This window comes from Physeter macrocephalus, chromosome 8, assembly GCF_002837175.3.
Source record: "Physeter macrocephalus isolate SW-GA chromosome 8, ASM283717v5, whole genome shotgun sequence".
Classification (NCBI taxonomy): domain Eukaryota; kingdom Metazoa; phylum Chordata; class Mammalia; order Artiodactyla; family Physeteridae; genus Physeter; species Physeter macrocephalus.
The window spans coordinates 8,069,321-8,086,183 of record NC_041221.1 but is presented as its reverse complement, the minus strand read 5'-3'; the positions used below and the strand labels follow the sequence as shown (position 1 = coordinate 8,086,183).

The following is a 16,863-nucleotide window of genomic DNA, read 5'->3' as shown; positions in this document are numbered from 1 at the left end:
AGAAATTCTAGAAATGAAAAATAACTGAAGTGAAAAATTCACTAAATGGACCTAACAGGAGACTAGACACTGTGGAAGGGGGAAAAAAAAAAAAAAAAAAAAAAAAAAAAAAAAATCAGCGAATTTAAAAACAAAGAAACAGGCCTTCCCTGGTGGCACAGTGGTTAAGAATCCGCCTGCCAATGCAGGGGACATGGGTTCGAGCCCTGGTCCCAGAAGATTCCGCATGCCGCAGAGCAACTAAGCCGGTACGCCACAACTACTGAGCCTGCGCTCTAGAGCCCGCGAGCCACAACTACTGAGCTCACGTGCCACAACTACTGAAGCCCACGTGCCGAGAGTACAAGACACTATAAATTAAGGATGCATGTGGTAAGCCCTCAAGCAACCACTGAGAAAGACTGGATGGATGGATGGACAGATGGAGGGATTATCCTCAACTAGATCACAGAAAATCTTACTTAGCCCTAAGTAAGACAGTAAACAGTCCTTTACCCTTTCAGTTACTAAAGGCAAACCAAATTCTTATAGCTTAAGTAAAATGTCAAGCACTTATTTTTAATAATAGCATCTGGAACACAAAAAGGATTAAAATAATCACTCAAGATACAGCTGCCAGACTCTATAATTATTATACTGTACATAGTATATATAACACGTAATATGGGTAAATTTATATTTCTCCCAATATTCTAAAATTATAAAATATGCTTAAATAGAAAAAAATAAATAAAACAGATAATACTACCTGGTTATTTTATGGGTTATCAGCAGCTATGAAAAAATTCCAAGTGGAAAAAAAGAAATCCCTTTTTTCTTATACTGTCCATTAAATTAAAATGTTTAATCAGTAATAAGCCCATCTAAATAAAAGATTTCCCCCTTTAGTAGGAAACAAGATGTCAAGCAGCCTTTGAGCCCTTAATTTTTAGGAATGGGGGGTGGGGCTGAAACAAAAGACAAGTAAACATACACAATGTCTGGAGAGAGATTTTAGAAGCGAGATTAAACCTTTCAAGAGATCAATTCCAACTACTTGAAGAAAATGAAGATCAGGGATTTTCTACCTTGCCCGGTAGCTACTCAGTGACTGATCCGGATGAGAAGCCAGTCGGCCTCCCAGGGCAATAACGTTACTGCAACGGACACTCCCGCTGCCCTCCTCCAGCTTTGTTAACTACTGAATCCCGAGGACTTAGAACAGTGCTCACCATGCAGTAGACATGCTGTAAGTAACTGCTGCCTAACCAACTCACTGTGCAGTATAGAAAGAGCACAGACATTTACAAATTTATGTAATAAGAATCTGCCATTAGGAGAAGATTTAGAAATGCCAACACAAAAGATGATTATGTTACAATAAATTAAGCATACAAGCTGCTGAATTTTAGGTATGATTAACTGGTAACTGATTGTAAATGACTTCAACAAAACTTTCCTAAAGCTTAAAACTAAAATTTTACTGGAAAAATTACATGCTAAAGAAAGCAACATACTTAACACAGCAACCAAAATAATGGCCACTTGAACAAAATGCTCACAAACATGCTTTTGAGGCAAATTAAGTTTGAGGGAAATACAAGAAAAAATGGTTTATCTTCATGATGGTAGCTGCATGATCCTTGTTGGCTCATAACTGTTTCAAAGTTATATAGCCTCTAACCCATCCACCCCACCCTACTCCAGTCCTTTGGGGAAACAAAAAGCAAACTTGTTTCTGATAGTTTAATTTTAGATGCTGCTTCACTGGACAGCCCTGCAGAGGGGCAGAAAAAGATGCCTTTTGAACGAGCAAAATCCAGCTCTCAGCACAAGGGAACAGCAATGAGACAACAGCTGCTGCAGCAGCCTTTTCTGGCAATATCAGTGTCTCAGTACAAAAACAGTGTCACCTATAAATATAGGACCTAATTTACATAATTTCTTTCTAGTCACAGTATGAGAATAACATGATTTATTCAACAGGTAACTAATCAGGCTAAAGGAGACCAAGATTCTAAAAAAAGAAAAAAAATCTACTACCACTATGAGAATAAAAGTATTTTCAAGAATCTAGAAGATCTACACATGACAGTGCTGGTTGCTCTATCAGGCATCCGGGTTAATACCAAAGAAAATGAGCAAATAACTGGGGTCCTGACTAGAATGCTTGTATAAATGCTAAACGCTTGTCTAACTGAAGGAGTCACATGTTCACTGCAGTCATCTGGCCTTCAGTAAGTTTAACTTTCATAAATAAATAAAGATACCGAAAGTATTACAAAAATGATGTAAGTCATTCAAACTGACAAACTATACTGGTTAAAATCAAGAAACAATTCTTTCAAGCAAGCTAAGGAACTATCATCACTCAATCAGACGGTAAGCCAGACCTGAGAGTCTAGCGTGCCTTTCAACGAGAAGGGACGACAGTGATCACGCAGCTCAAGGCTACCAGACAGCTGTCCCTCATACCACTACTCGTCAGAGGACGTATCCTTATTTATGGTTTAGCAAATACAATCACCTGAGACAGCGTTAGCGGTAGTTGACAATGCATGAAACAGTTAAAGTCAGCCTAACCAGCAGTAACGTGACATGTGCATTCAATGAACGCCACCTCCCACTTTCAGTCAGAAGATGGGGCTTTCATTCACCTCCTCTCAGGTCAGAGTCATCTGTGGGACAGTTAAGGGAAAGCACTGGAACCATCCAGATGGGATAACTGTAGATCTCAAGCTGCTCATAATCACCTTTGTGAAGCTCTGCTTTCCATATCTCAGATTTCTCTGTAACAGGCAAATTTAGCATATTCATTTACAAAACAGGTAAAATGAGAAATACACCAGGAAAGTTCAAGCTTGCTACATAGAAATACACTGAACTAGGATTTAAGACTTCCTCTCCCTTGCTGTAACACACCCGCATAAATGCGGCACGGTAACAAATAAGTCAGTTTCCTCATACATGAAATGAGATCATTCATCATCTTGTGCAGTCACGTAAACGCAAAGTATTCCTTCCTTTGTAAAATGCCATGGATTTGAAATGTTACACATATCATTGCCAGAGAAAAGGAAAGGCTGTGCTCAAAAGTCTCTGTTTAGAGCTTAAATGACACATTTTAATAAATGGTGGTTAGATTCTAATTTATTTCCTTTTTAAAAAAATCTACACAAAAACATAGTAAAATACTATTTATCTAAAAAAACACTTTAAATGTTTTATATATACATATATATACACACACATAAAGTATATACACGTATATACATACACACACAATGTATGAATATGTTCATACATATAAAAGCTGAACTACCCAAAGATGCTCCCTCCCCCACCCCATTCCAGGATTTTTCTTCAGATCTCTTGACCATGACTTTGCTAGGGCCCATACACACTACAGTTGCCTTCCAGAAACCTGGAAGTACAAAAGGAAGAGAAACCATATATTACAACACATCTAAAAGCTGAAATATTATGAAGCTATTAAAAAGCTCAACACTGCCTGCTTAGCTGCCTTCCCCTCCAGGAAGAAGAATCAGAACACAGAGGCCGCTAGGAATACAACACAGGCGGAAATGTCACCTACCACAGGCTGCCATCACTTCAGCTATGCCACAACCATGCCACTTTACTAAGTGTCTGAAGATGCTACTAAGTTTCAGGCACATAAAGTTTCTTTGGAAAGAAAGCTGCCCCATACGTTCCCTCATCTTTGCCTCTGCCTTCTCCCAAAGCAGGCACAGCAACAGCAGCTGAGAAAGAAAAAAACACTTTTAAAATTCTTTCCCTCTCTGATCCCAGGCGGAAAAGAGGAGAACCATACACATAACTCCTCTCCTCACTCTTTTTTCGTTCTAGCTAGACAGCTGTTAAACATACAAGATATTTTTAAATCTAGTTAAGTACTTAGTTGGGTACCTATATTGAATTGCAGCATAATACTTAAAATTATCCAATGAGGCAATCATTTGGCTTTGTGATTCCAATTAGAACACTGTATATTTACAGGGATTTTCCATTACAAAATGCCCCAAAGGCAAGATATTTATCTGACCAGAGACACTTTAAAAGTCAAGCACTGAGCAAACTGTTAACTGTTCATAGAGGTTATAAAATGTAATAATATTTTTAAAAGGAACACTTCATTAAAAGTATATTTATGTAGCAAATAAATACATCATTTTAGAGCTCATCATTAGTTTCCCCTCTTCCATATCAACTGTGCAAAAGTGTTTAAAATTTGCATCTGAGTTCCATGCCAAATGAAAACAGTCTGGAAAATGTTACTGTCCAAAGTGTTATACAATATCCTTAAATATATAAAGCTCTCTAATGATACAATTAAAAACACTAAAATCTGCCCCCACCCCCCGAAAAAAGGCAAAAGATGCAATTCTCACAAACCAATAATAAGCATATGGGAAAACTGTCAAACTCACTAGAAGTCAAAAAGTAAGTCAACAGGTAAATAACAATGAGATTTCATTATTTACCTCTCAAACAAGCACATTTTTCCAAACCAAAGAGAATAAATACCCTCAGTAGTAATAGGAAGAATAAAGCAGGTTTGTATGACCCTTTACCAGAATGCTCTGTCTATAGTTTTTCACAACTAAAGAAAAAGTAATGAAAGTAAAAAATAGTAACAACATTCATTAAACTCTTCTTCCATGCCAAGTTTTGTTCCAGTATACCTCATATCCAGGAAAGCTCCAAGAATTAGGTGGCATCATTACAGCATCTGCTACACTTTACACAGAAAGAAACTGAAGTCCAGCAGCTGCACAGGGGCCCTAATGTGGTGGCCCCATGCTCATGGCTGGTCAGTGGTAACACAACCCAGGCTCTGCAGAGTCCACTCTCCTCACCTGGGGATGCCTCAAAGATAGAAAGAGTGGGAAAGTGCTCAAGAGACATGAGAAACACCTCCTACAAGACGAGACTGCTAGGTCCCCCCCCTTGCAAAGGAGTGAAGATAAACTGAACTAGCAGGGAAAAGAGATCGAGGCTGAGAAAGAGCACCCTGCTTGAGAATGTCCCTTCCCAAGTACCACCTGCTTGAATCCAAGTGAAAATAAATGCAGCACGGATGCATCCAATTGGATGGCCGTGGCCAGAAGAGAGGGGAATTTAAAAAGGAATCTAGCAAAACCAGATAAACTTCACATCAAGCTTTACAAAAGTACCTTCCTAAAAAAGCCAGTTCTCAAGTCTCCATGAATCTTGTGAAGAGCTCACGAAAATGTCCTGTGGAAAAAGACAAGACCGGGAAGTGGGCCACAGTCCAGACCGACCTCCACCCGCAGCCTCACCCTGGCAGGCCCTCCCTCAGGCTCTAGCCCCAGCTCTCCCAGGCGCACCCTCCGCTACTCTGCCCGACCAACTCCCACTTCTCTTCCAGACAGCAGTTCAAATGTCACTTCAAGTGTGGCTGGAGAACACAGACAGAGGAGTAGGTTACGGACAGAAAGGCAGGCTGGACCAAAGAGTCTTTCTGCCAGGATAAGAGATTTGGATTTTGTAAAATAGGTAAGAGGGTGCCAGAGAAAGGGTGCCAGGAGTGACACCACTCCAGCTGTGTTTTCAACTACAGAAACACACACTCTGGAGTGTCTGGATTCAATTTTGCCACTTACTACCTAGCTACTGAGTGACTGGATAATTCAATCTCTGCCTCCCTTTCCATCTGCAGAATGGGTTAATAACAGTGCTGGAACCTCAAGACTATTATGAAAGTTAAAGACAATGTTTTAAACCAGGGGTCCCTAACCGCCAGGCCACAGACCATTATCGGTCCGCAGCCTGTAAGGAACCGGGCCGCACGGCAGGGGGTGAGTGGCGGGCCAGCGAGCGAAGCTTCATCTGCCACTCCCCATCGCTCCCCATCGCTGCATCACCACCTGAACCACGCCCCACCCACACCCCCGTCCGTGGAAAGACTGTCTTCCACGAAATCGGCCCCTGATGCCAAAAAGGTTGGGGACCACTGTTTTAAACAATACCTGGCACATGGTAAGTGCTCAACAGATGTTCTATTAGATGTTCTATTATTTAAGCTTATCATAATTGATGTGTAATACGGATTGAAACAGAGAGAAACGTCAAGCAGAAATCAATGAGGGGCTTATTTCAACAGTCTGAGCAAAGGACTGTGAGAGCCTTTAGGAGATTAACGTTAAAAAAAAAAAAAAAAAGGAAGATGTATGAAGAGACACTATGGGATAGAAATGACAGGACTTAAAAACTTGTTTAAAGATGGAAGATGAGAGACAAGCTGGTTTCAAAAATGGCTCAGTGGTTTTGAGCCTAGGCGACTTAGGAAACAGTGGTGACAATGAGAAAGTCTGAAAAGGGCACTAGGTTGAATGAGCACATGTCCTTAAATGTAATGACTTGGTCAAAAACTGCTTCCTAGTACATCTCAGCAGTTTTCATGCTATCAAGCACGTGACAGTTAAAACTTTATTGAGAATAGAAAGGAGAAAAGGGTACAAAAACAATAGAAGGAGAAGGAAAAGAGTGTGGCAGAGAAAAACGAAAACTGGCCTGGGGAGGAGAAGCCCACGGTTCTGGTCCAAATTCAGAGGTTAACTACGCGACATTGGGAAAAACATGCCACCTGTACCAACAGCCCCACCCCGTCACATACCCTACTGCGTCACATACAGAGGAAGTATCACCATCTATTTGGGGCTTCTTCAAAATATACACATCACTCTCCTTTCTTCCCCATCTCTGAAGCATTTTCCTAGAAAGCCTCTGTTTTTGACAGGTGTTAACCTGCTCTGGATGCTTGGGCAGAAAAAAGCGTGAACACCCATGAATAGCCATCTCCGCAGTCACTTCCAGCCTTGACATTATCATATTTGCCTGAGCATACCTCAGTCAGGAATATACGACTGTCCCCAAAGCAAGAAGAGCTCACACTTCCCAGTCAGACCGTGACTACAGGCGTGCCTTGTTCTACTGCGCTTCACTTTACTGAACTTCGCAAATATTGTGGTTTTTACAAATTGAAGGTTTGTGGCAACCCTGAGTCAAGCAAGTCTATCGGCACCATTTTTCCAACAGCATTTGCTCACTTCATGTCTCTGTGTCACATTTTGGTAATTCCTGCAATATTCCGAACTTTTTCATTATTACTACGTTTGTTATGGTGATGTGTGATCAGTGATCCCTGATGTTACTATTGTAATTGGGGGTGTTTTTGAATTTTTGAAATCAAGGTATGTACTTTTTTTTAAAAGACATAATGCTATTATTGAACACTTAACAGATGACGGTATAGTGTAAACATAACTTTTATATGCACTGAGAAACCAAAAACTTCATGTGACTCACTTTATTGTGGTGGCCTGGAATCGAACCCACAGTATCTCTGAGGTGTCCTTGTGCATATCTATCTATTTATATGGGAGGTGTCCATCACAATGTAGTCAAAAGCCTACTTCCAATGTTGAATACCAGTTTCTTGTCCTCATTAGATTTCCTATAAAGTCACCTAGGTTTCCCAGAGCACACAATCTTAACTTTTAAACTGTTTTAAAGGCAACATTTTTTGAATGACCGTATGATACTATAACTGGATATATTATCCCAAGTAACAGTAAGATTAAAAACTTTTTAAATTAGAAGAGTTGATGTTTTCCATTAACTCTACGGGTATATTCACGATTTCTACTTATTACAATACTTTAAAAAATGGTCTTTAAAAGTTTTATTTACAACATCAACACGTGAAAACATGAGATCATGACCTTAAAAATCTGTGTTAAATTTCTCTGCCTCACTTTGAACAGATCTGTTACATCAAACCATCTCCATAAGCATCCCAAACTACTACTGAAAGCAGTTCCCCCATGCTTACATGTCACCCTCAAACAGACCTCTTATTCAAATAAAGTAATGAACAGTAACAGTATACCCCGTAACAGAAGAGACAAGATAGAAGACTGTTTAAGAACTCAAATATGTAAGGACTGAGGAATAATCTGGGGAAATAACCTTATTTTAGATTCGGACATGTACAATGCAGATAATTTTAATCCCAAATATAATCACAATGCTGGAAACTAGATTTGATCGCGTGAATTCTAACACAGAAAACACCCCTTTTTCTAGCCGAGTGACACCAAAGAGAGAGACGACGCACGTCAGCAACGCTTCTCCCCACTTCCCACCTAAAAAGAGGGTTTTCTTCTCCTTCCTTTTCTTAATTAAAAAAATTTTTAATTGAGGTATAACTGACATACAGCATTATATTAGTTTCAGGTGTACAACATAATGATGCGATTTTTTTTAAGTCATTAGGGAAACCACTTTTAAGATTTTTAAAATAACTCTCAACTAATATCTAAAATGAGGGGAATAGTTATAACACAATTCCAAGTAGAAATTTATGCTAAACGAACTGGATTTGGGTTTCTTAAAATATAATTGAAGAACATACCTCTTCAAAGGAGGTAAGATAGCAGAACATCTCTCATCCTTCCTACCTGGGCTGCTAGACCCCATTTCCAACCACCTCCTCAGGGGCCTTCCTCCAGGAAACTTCCTTCATCAAACTGCCCCTCTATTATCATCTACCTCTCCCTTCCAGTTCTGTCAAACATATAAATATGCTCTATTTCCTTACTGTTAAAAACAAAATCCTTCCTGGATTCTACATGCCCCCTTAACAACCAATCTATCTTCTAATTCATTCATTCAACAAATATTTACTGAGCCCCTACTATGCTCTAGACCTAAGCTGTCCAATATGGCAGCCACTAATCACAGGTAGGGCTACTCAGTGCTTGAAATGCATCTGGTTGGAACTGAGATGGGCTGTAAATGTACAACAAATGTAAAACATACAAGATTTCAAGGACTTAGTACAAAATAACAGAACGTAAACTCTCTCAATAATTTTTAACTTTAAAATAATATTTTTCGGATATATTGGGTAAAATAAAATATATTACCAAAATTAATGTTGATTCTTTTTTCTATTTTTTAAACTGTGACTCCTAGAAACTTAAATTACATAGGTGGCTTACATTATATTCTACTGGACGGTGCTGTTCTAAATAAAGTTCTCAGCATTAAGCCCCAAAATGTGAAGACAAAGGGCAAAGTCTCTGTCTTCCTGGAGTTTGTATTTTATTGCTGGTGGGGGGAGGGCAGGATCCCTGAGACAGTAAGTGAACTTGATAATATCAGAAAAAATGTCCGATTAGTGTTCTGAAGAAAATAAGACAAGGAAAAGAGAAACTGGGTGTGGAGGGGAGCTGTGTCGACTCTTCACTTCCCATCCCTCACAACAGAGAAAAGGCAGCCAGGTTTCCCCTCTAGTGCAAACTCAAACAGACTGGCAGTGGCCATCTGGAGCGCATACTGTTACAGATTCCAAGGCTAACTTGAACTTCGGTTTAGAAAGCACGGCATGCTGTGTCTGCCCAGGCTGGAGAGGAGAGGAATGCCAAGTGCAACTCACTTCTATAAACTGCATCCCCCCCATCCATCCACTCAAGCTAGAGACCACAGAGCCTTATTCACTGTCTCATTTCCCCCGCCCTGTGCACGCGCATGCGCGCACACATTACACACACACACACACACACACACACACACACACACACACACACTCTCTCTCTCTCTCTCTCTCTCTCTCTTTCTCTCTCTCTCTCTCTCTCTCTCACAATCCAACTACATTCTATGACTTTGGCCTCAGGAATGTCTCACAAATCCATCTGCTTACTTCTATACTCTTTGTCAAGATCTCAATTCAGAAGAAAGTGTTGAGGAGGATTCTACAGTACCTGCACCTTCTCCCCACCGCTGTCAAAGTGCGCTTCCATAAAAAAGTTTCAAGGGGCTTCCCTGGTGGCACAGCGGTTGAGAGTCCGCCTGCCGATGCAGGGGACACGGGTTCGTGCCCCGGTCCGGGAGGATCCCACATGCCACGGAGCGGCTGGGCCCGTGGGCCATGGCCGCTGAGGCCTGCGCGTCCGGAGCCTGTGCCCCGCAACGGGAGAGGCCACAACAGCGAGAGGCCCGCGTACCGCAAAAAAAAAAAAAAAAAGTTTCAAGATCCCCCAACACCTTGAGACATTCAGAGCTTCCAGGTTTAAGTGTTTACAGCTCTCATCTCATTGTCACCATTCCCTCCATCCTGTCCCCCATCACACATCCTTTCTCTCAGGTGCACTGACAGTGTCTGAGCAGAAGTTCTCCCTCTATCTAGAATACTCCCTTTTCTTTTTTCAGCTCCTAGAAATCTTGAACTCAAACTTCAAAACCCAGATGTAATGTCATCTTCTCTTAGAAACCTTCCCAGAATCGTACAGTGAGCTGCTCCCTGCTCCATTTCTTTTCCTACTATTCTGCTGTTAGCACAGCAAGCGTGTTCTGTGCGGGAGTAATCAGCACGCCCTCACAGTTAGCACCCTTGAGGGAAGGACTGGTCTTATTTCTTCACGTATTCTCATAAATACAACAATGCAAAGGCTTAAAGTAGACATTTTAATAAATGAACGAGTGAATGAAGCAAAGAGAGATACAGGAATCCCCTGCCCACAACCCTCTAATCTGGGTAAGGGACTCCTCACGAGCTGCCATCCCACCCTAACTGCATTAGAATGATTTCTGTGCTCATCCACTGAACTACGAGAAGGCCAGGATGTCTCTCTCACTCACCTCTTTTAAGCCAGCACATAAAGGCACTCAATAAATATTTTGTTCAGTGAGGGAGTGGATGAACAAATATTATCAGGCATCAAGTTCCCAACCTCAATTTATAGAGGGGACACCTGCAACCCAGAGAGTTTTAACGACTTGTCCAAAAAGGTCAGTGGCAAAATCAAGACTGGAACAGTCTCCTATCTTACACCAAAATATGGGACATTTTCTCCTGATGAAAAGGTGCTCAAGTAGGGGTTTGTCACTTTTTGGTCACTTGGTCTCTGGACACCCAACACAGTTTGTGGGAATCACCGAAGACAAAAAAAAGCCATGCCTCCTACTATAAAAGCTGACCAGTAACAAAAGTCTGCTCTTCCTCACTCCTTGGTAATTAGGGCTTCGCTAGCAACCCAAGTTTGAACAGTCAGAGCGAGCATCTTGAGGAGTTACTTCTGAAGGTGCACAGACGGTGAGAGCACACTCACTGTGGGGACGGGACAGACAAAGCTCACGTGGCGACTGACTGCAGGGTGCCAGGAGTGGCATCCTAGCCGCACCAGGCCTGTGGCCTGACCTGGCTGTGTCCTCTGCTGCCGGCCACTTTGGTTCCTACTTATTTTTCCAGCACACTCTCCAGCTTTCCAATCAATTCTGCGAGCTAACTTATAGCCTTCCATTAAATTCACTTTCTTCCCAAATTAGGAAAGGATGAGTTTTTCTGCATCCAAGAACCCTGTCACACATAAAGGAACAATGAAGGACAATCACCCAAAATGGGGTGGGGGGCACGTGGGGGAAGTAATTTAGCAGAATCATGGGGGGATGAGAAAAGGAACAATGAAAGAAAAAATTACATAGACTAAACCAAGGTCTTGCTGGTCATATTTATGGTGGCTGCATTTGCCACGTGGACAAGACTGCTAATCGGTAACTAAAGGCACTTTTTTTTTTTTTCCTTACTGAGGCAACTAGTCATTTCCCAGCTTCTCTTGCAGCAAGCATGGCCCTGTGACTAACCTCTGACCAATGGAATGTCAACAGAAGTGATGTGTGGTACTACCAGGTCTGACCCATAAAAATCTCCCATGTAAACCTCCATTTCCCAATCCGATGACTGAATGCCAAAGCCCAGGGTGACCTTTAGACACCACATGTAAGATAGGAAAATGTCTACAGTTTGGTCCCTGAATAACTGTACAGAGCAGAACAGTTATCCCCTGATTCAACAGTCAGTGAGCTACTACATGAACAAGAAATAAACTTCTAATTTAAAAATCACTGAGGGCTTCCCTGGTGGCTGAGTGGTTAAGAATCCGCCTGCCAATGCAGGGAACACGGGTTCGAGCCCTGGTCTGGGAAGATCCCACATGCCGCAGAGCAACTAAGCCCGTGCACCACAACTACTGAACCTGCACTCTAGAGCCCAAGAGCCACAGCTACTGAGTCCGCGTGCCACAACTACTGAAGCCCACGCGCCTACAGCCCATGCTCCGCAACAAGAGAAGCCACCGCAATGAGAAGCCCACGCACTGCAACAAAGAGTAGCCCCCGCTCGCCACAGCTAGAGAAAGCCCATGCACAGCAACGAAGACGCAATGTAGCCCGAAATAAATAAGTTTTTAAAAAATTATTTAAAAAAATAAAATCACTGAAATGTTGGGTATGTTTGTTATACCAGTTAGCCTACCATAATGAATACAGAAAGTAGTATCTACCCAGAAAGGTTAGTAAATACTTAAAAGAAATGTTATTTCCCAGTTTGAAAACAGTGATCAGATGTATGCCACCTCCCATTAGTAAGGATCTGGGCTAGTATAAAGCTACCACCCAAAGGTTAAGAAACGTGTTTTTGGTTTTGAGAAGGTAGACTTTTTCTTGGTGAATAAGTACAAAAGCAGAGGGTGGGAGGGAGTGAATTAATGTGAATCTTCAAATCAAATGAAATAATCCCTGTCTTATATGTATTTCCCTCCTTTGTTCAATATTTGAATTCAAAGAAACTCAGTATACAGATTTTTTTTCCAGGATATACCATGAACTATAATACACTAGAAGCATGTAAAACCTTACCATTTCCCTATAAATTTTCATTATGAAAACAAAGTTGTATTATACAAAGTGCTACCTACTCAATAGCTCGCTTGGGGGACATCCCAACCTCTAAAGGTCTGGAGTCATTTAGGTCTGAAATGGGGACCAGACATCAATATTTTTCAAAGATTTCCCAGGTGATCAGATTATGGGGCCCCTCTACTAGACGAGAATTTTGATTAAAATTTGTGAGATTTAGAACAGTGATGATATAGTACAAAGTACTTTAATATTTGGCATGAAAGCATAATTTTAAAAATCTACAGTGTCAACTCATCAACTGATGGGGAGGCTTCTATTAAAATCCTTTCTAATTCTTTGCATTGTGAGGTGCCAAGTCAACTAAGGGGTCACAATGTAAAAGAAGATAATCAGAAAAGCAATTTTTTTTAAACTCTTGGGTAGAAGGGAATATTTAGACAGAGGTTAAAATCCATGTCTTAACAGCCCTTAAGGGACTTCCCTGGTGGTCCAGTGGTTAAGGCTTCACCTTCCAATGCAGGGGCTGCAGGTTTGATCCCTGGTCTGGGAGGTAAGACCCCACATCCCTCATGGCCAGAAAAACAAAACATAAAACAGAAGCAGTGTTGTAACAAATTCAATAAAGACTTTAAAAATGGTCCACAACAAAGTAGATCTTAAAAAAAAACAGCCCTTAATAACGAATATTTCTGAACAACGGGACTCTAGGGTAACAGGAGCAACTCACATCATCTAATTTATATATACTTTTATTACATCGTTTTTATTTATTCATTAACTAATTTATTTATTTTTGGCTGCACTGGGTCTTCGTTGCTGCGTGCAGGCGTTCTCTAGTTGCGGCAACCGGGGGCTACTCTTCTTTGCAGTGAGCAGGCTTCTCATTGCGGTGGCTTCTCTTGTCGTGGAGCACGGGCTCTAGGCACACGGGCTTCAGTAGTTGCAGCACGCGGGCTCAGTAGTTGTGACTCGCGGGCTCTAGAGCGCAGGCTCAGCAGTTGTGGCGCACGGGCTTAGTTGCTCCGCGGCATGTGGGATCTTCCCGGACCAGGGTTTGAACCCGCGTCCCCTTCACTGGCAGGCGGATTCTTAACCACTGCGCCACCAGGGAAGTCCTTATTACATCATTTTAATACACATTTTTTAAATCACCACATACAATTCACACTTACTAGAAAACAGCAACAGTAAATGCTCTTCTGCAAGCATAATAGGTTCCCTACTTCAAAACAAATTATTCAGTCACCTTCACCTTTGGAGCTACCACAGTGATCCCACACCTAGAAAATGGAAACTACCCTCTCCGCCCCGAAGTTCCAACCATCTATCATCTCTGTTGGCTTCCCAAATCAAGCTTTATCTTCTAGCTCTGAAGCTGAACCAGTACCTTCGAGCACAATAGCTGGCAAGATACTGAGCGAGCAGTGAGCCAACTTTTTCTTAAAGCCAGAGTGTGAATATTTTAGGCTTTATCAAGCACACAATCTCTGCTGCAATTAATCAACTCTGCCCTCACAGCACAAAAGCAGCCACAGACAATACATAAACCCATGAGTGTGGCTGTGTATTTATAAGAAAGAGGCAATAGGCTGGATTTGGGGTCTTGCGACTTCAGAGGCAGCAATGTTAGTGTGAGGCACCCTAAAATTATACACACACCGCTTATTTATCTGTATGCTATGTATCTACATGTATAATATAAAATATTGTGTATTTATGTATTTATTTATATAGTACATGTGTTTCTGTTATTATCTGTTTTACCCCAACTATAACACAAGGCCCTGAAGGATGGAACTGCTGCTGCTTCATTCACTGACATATCTTCAGTGAATGGGCACATAATGGCACTCAAAAACCATCGCTGCCTGGCTCAACTAGCTCACCTCATGAGACTCAAACACAGATTAACAGGAAGGAAGGGGATACAAGAGAACCAGTTCCTCCTACTAGAAGAGTAGAGGAATGGTAAGTGCCCTCTGGTCCCCTCCCAAGCTGTCACTGTCACCGACAAAGAGGACAAGCGCTAACAAAGAGGGACAGCCATAAGACTAGATCAGCCAGAGGAGCAGTGGCGTGTGTCAAGAGCTCTATGCGGCAGCTATCAAGGGGGCACCGAGGGGCAACTCCCCCCCGCCCATCCTGGGCACGGTGCTTCCACAGCGAGAAGGAGAGCCAGCCAGGCCTTCCTAGTTGTCACGTCTACAGTGCCTGTGGCATACGACAGGCACTGAGTAAACACTGCACTAAAAAGAGTAGGCGGATTCTAGCCTCAGCTCTACTATCTCTCAGTGTGACCCTGGCTGCCTACAAGGCTCGGCCGCCCTTCCTTAAAGTGGGGATGATAAAGTCATTCCAACACCTATGAGAGGGTCATGTGAGCTAACACATATGAACACACACTTTGTAAACTCTAAAACACCACCCAAATTCAAAGATGAAGGATTTGAAAGCTGCCTTCATGCTATGAATTCTCAAACTCCAGGATACTAATATTTTTAATAGCTAGAAAATAGTACCAATTTTCCTATTAACTACTTTATTGAAAAGGAAACTAATGTCAATTAAAATGTTTTTTTAAAAGTCCCCCATGGACCTGAATAGGCTATTTTCATTTCGAATTTTTGAAAAATGCAACCTGTCTGCTTTGTTTCCTGAGTTGCACCCGCTACAGTATTTAATAGTAATGCACTTAGTTCAACATGTTTTAGAAAAAAAGTTCTTATGACTATGTTTTCAGAGCTATTACAATACTTAGTAGATGGTTAAAGTAAGTGCAGTATAATCCATTTTACGCAAAATGAGTGAACTGAGAGGCCTAGTGCTCAGAAAAACTTTTTCAAACTTTCAGTTATAAAATGTTCTTCCACATTAACTATCAAGAAATATCGATGGTATGTAGGGGCACTAGCAAGGATTTTCCTGCACAGTGCTACATTATTTTCTTAATGCTGAAGACATTTGTGGTAACCAAGTCTACTCACTGTTTTCAAAGCAAGGAAGTCCTCACCCCCAAATGAATGATGTTAAGACTGCTAATATGGACAAGAGCAGGATGCTGAGTTCCCTCCCTTTCCCTGGCTCCATGAGGAGATGGGCTGTGATTACGGATGACCACTCTTTTACACAGAACGTCCTGGGCTTTCATATGGACAACCATCATTCCCCTACTCCAACTGGGAAAAAATATTAAGTTGTTCTAGATACAAGAATATGTTTGCAAGATCTTATGCAGGACTGTGGTTGGAACTATAAACTAGACTATCCCACAGGCACATGTTCATTTGAAACAAGTCAAATGAAACTGAAGTAAAGCACTCCCTTGGAGAGACCATCCCTGGCCTTTCTAGCAAAAACTGTACCTCCCCCAACCATCTACTTGTTTAGAGGTTTACTGTGTATCTCTAGCCATTAGAACATAAGCTCCATGACAGCAAGGACTCTGTCTTATCCACTAGTATATATTCAACACCAAGAGGAAATGCCTGGCAACAATAAATGCCCAAAAACGTATGTTGCTTATCTTATCGTTTTCTTAAACTACCTGACATCCAGCAGAATATCCCTTAGCTACTAACTGATCATAAATAGCTCCATTATTTTCAGGTATGCATTCTGTAAGTTGTATAAATTTAACGGAATTGCTGGGACTTCCCTGGTGGTCCAGTGGTAAAGAATCCGCCTTACAATGCAGAGGACGAGGGTTTGATCCCTGGTCAGGGAACTAAGATCCCACATCCCGCGGGGCAACTAAGCCCGTGCGCCACAACTACTGAGCTTGCGCCCCTCAACTGGAGAGCCCGCGTGCCGCAAACTACAGAGCCCACGCACTCTGGAGCCCGTGCGCCGCAACTACAGCACCTACGTGCCCTGGAGCCTGCGCGCCGCAACTAGAAAGAAGGCCGTGCACCGCAATGAAGAGCCCGTGCACCACAACAAAAGATCCCACACGCCTCAACGAAGAGCCCGTGCACCGCAACTACGACCGAACGCAGCCAAAAAAAAATTTTTTAATAAATAAATCTTAAAAATAAAACAGAATTGCTTTGGTTTCCCTATATTCATTTTTACTCCCACCTTCATTAAGTGACAACTGAGGCTGATGTTCTAACTTTGTAGCAGTATTATAGTCTCCTTACG

At 41.8% G+C, this 16,863-nt stretch overlaps 1 protein-coding gene across 4 annotated transcripts in view; it reads right to left on the bottom strand.

Moving 5' to 3' along the window:
• Positions 1-16,863, bottom strand: part of DYRK1A (dual specificity tyrosine phosphorylation regulated kinase 1A) — a 143,668-nt gene that overhangs the window by 53,959 nt on the left and 72,846 nt on the right. The window contains exon 1 of one of the 4 annotated variants that reach the window (XM_028492669.1): positions 2,637-2,656. The exons of 2 other annotated variants lie outside the window; for them this stretch is intronic. The gene's annotated coding sequence lies outside the window, so the exon portion shown is untranslated. Of the gene's footprint in view, positions 1-2,636; positions 2,657-16,863 lie in introns of those variants that run through there. One more of the 4 variants, XM_028492670.2, reaches the window with a different exon arrangement.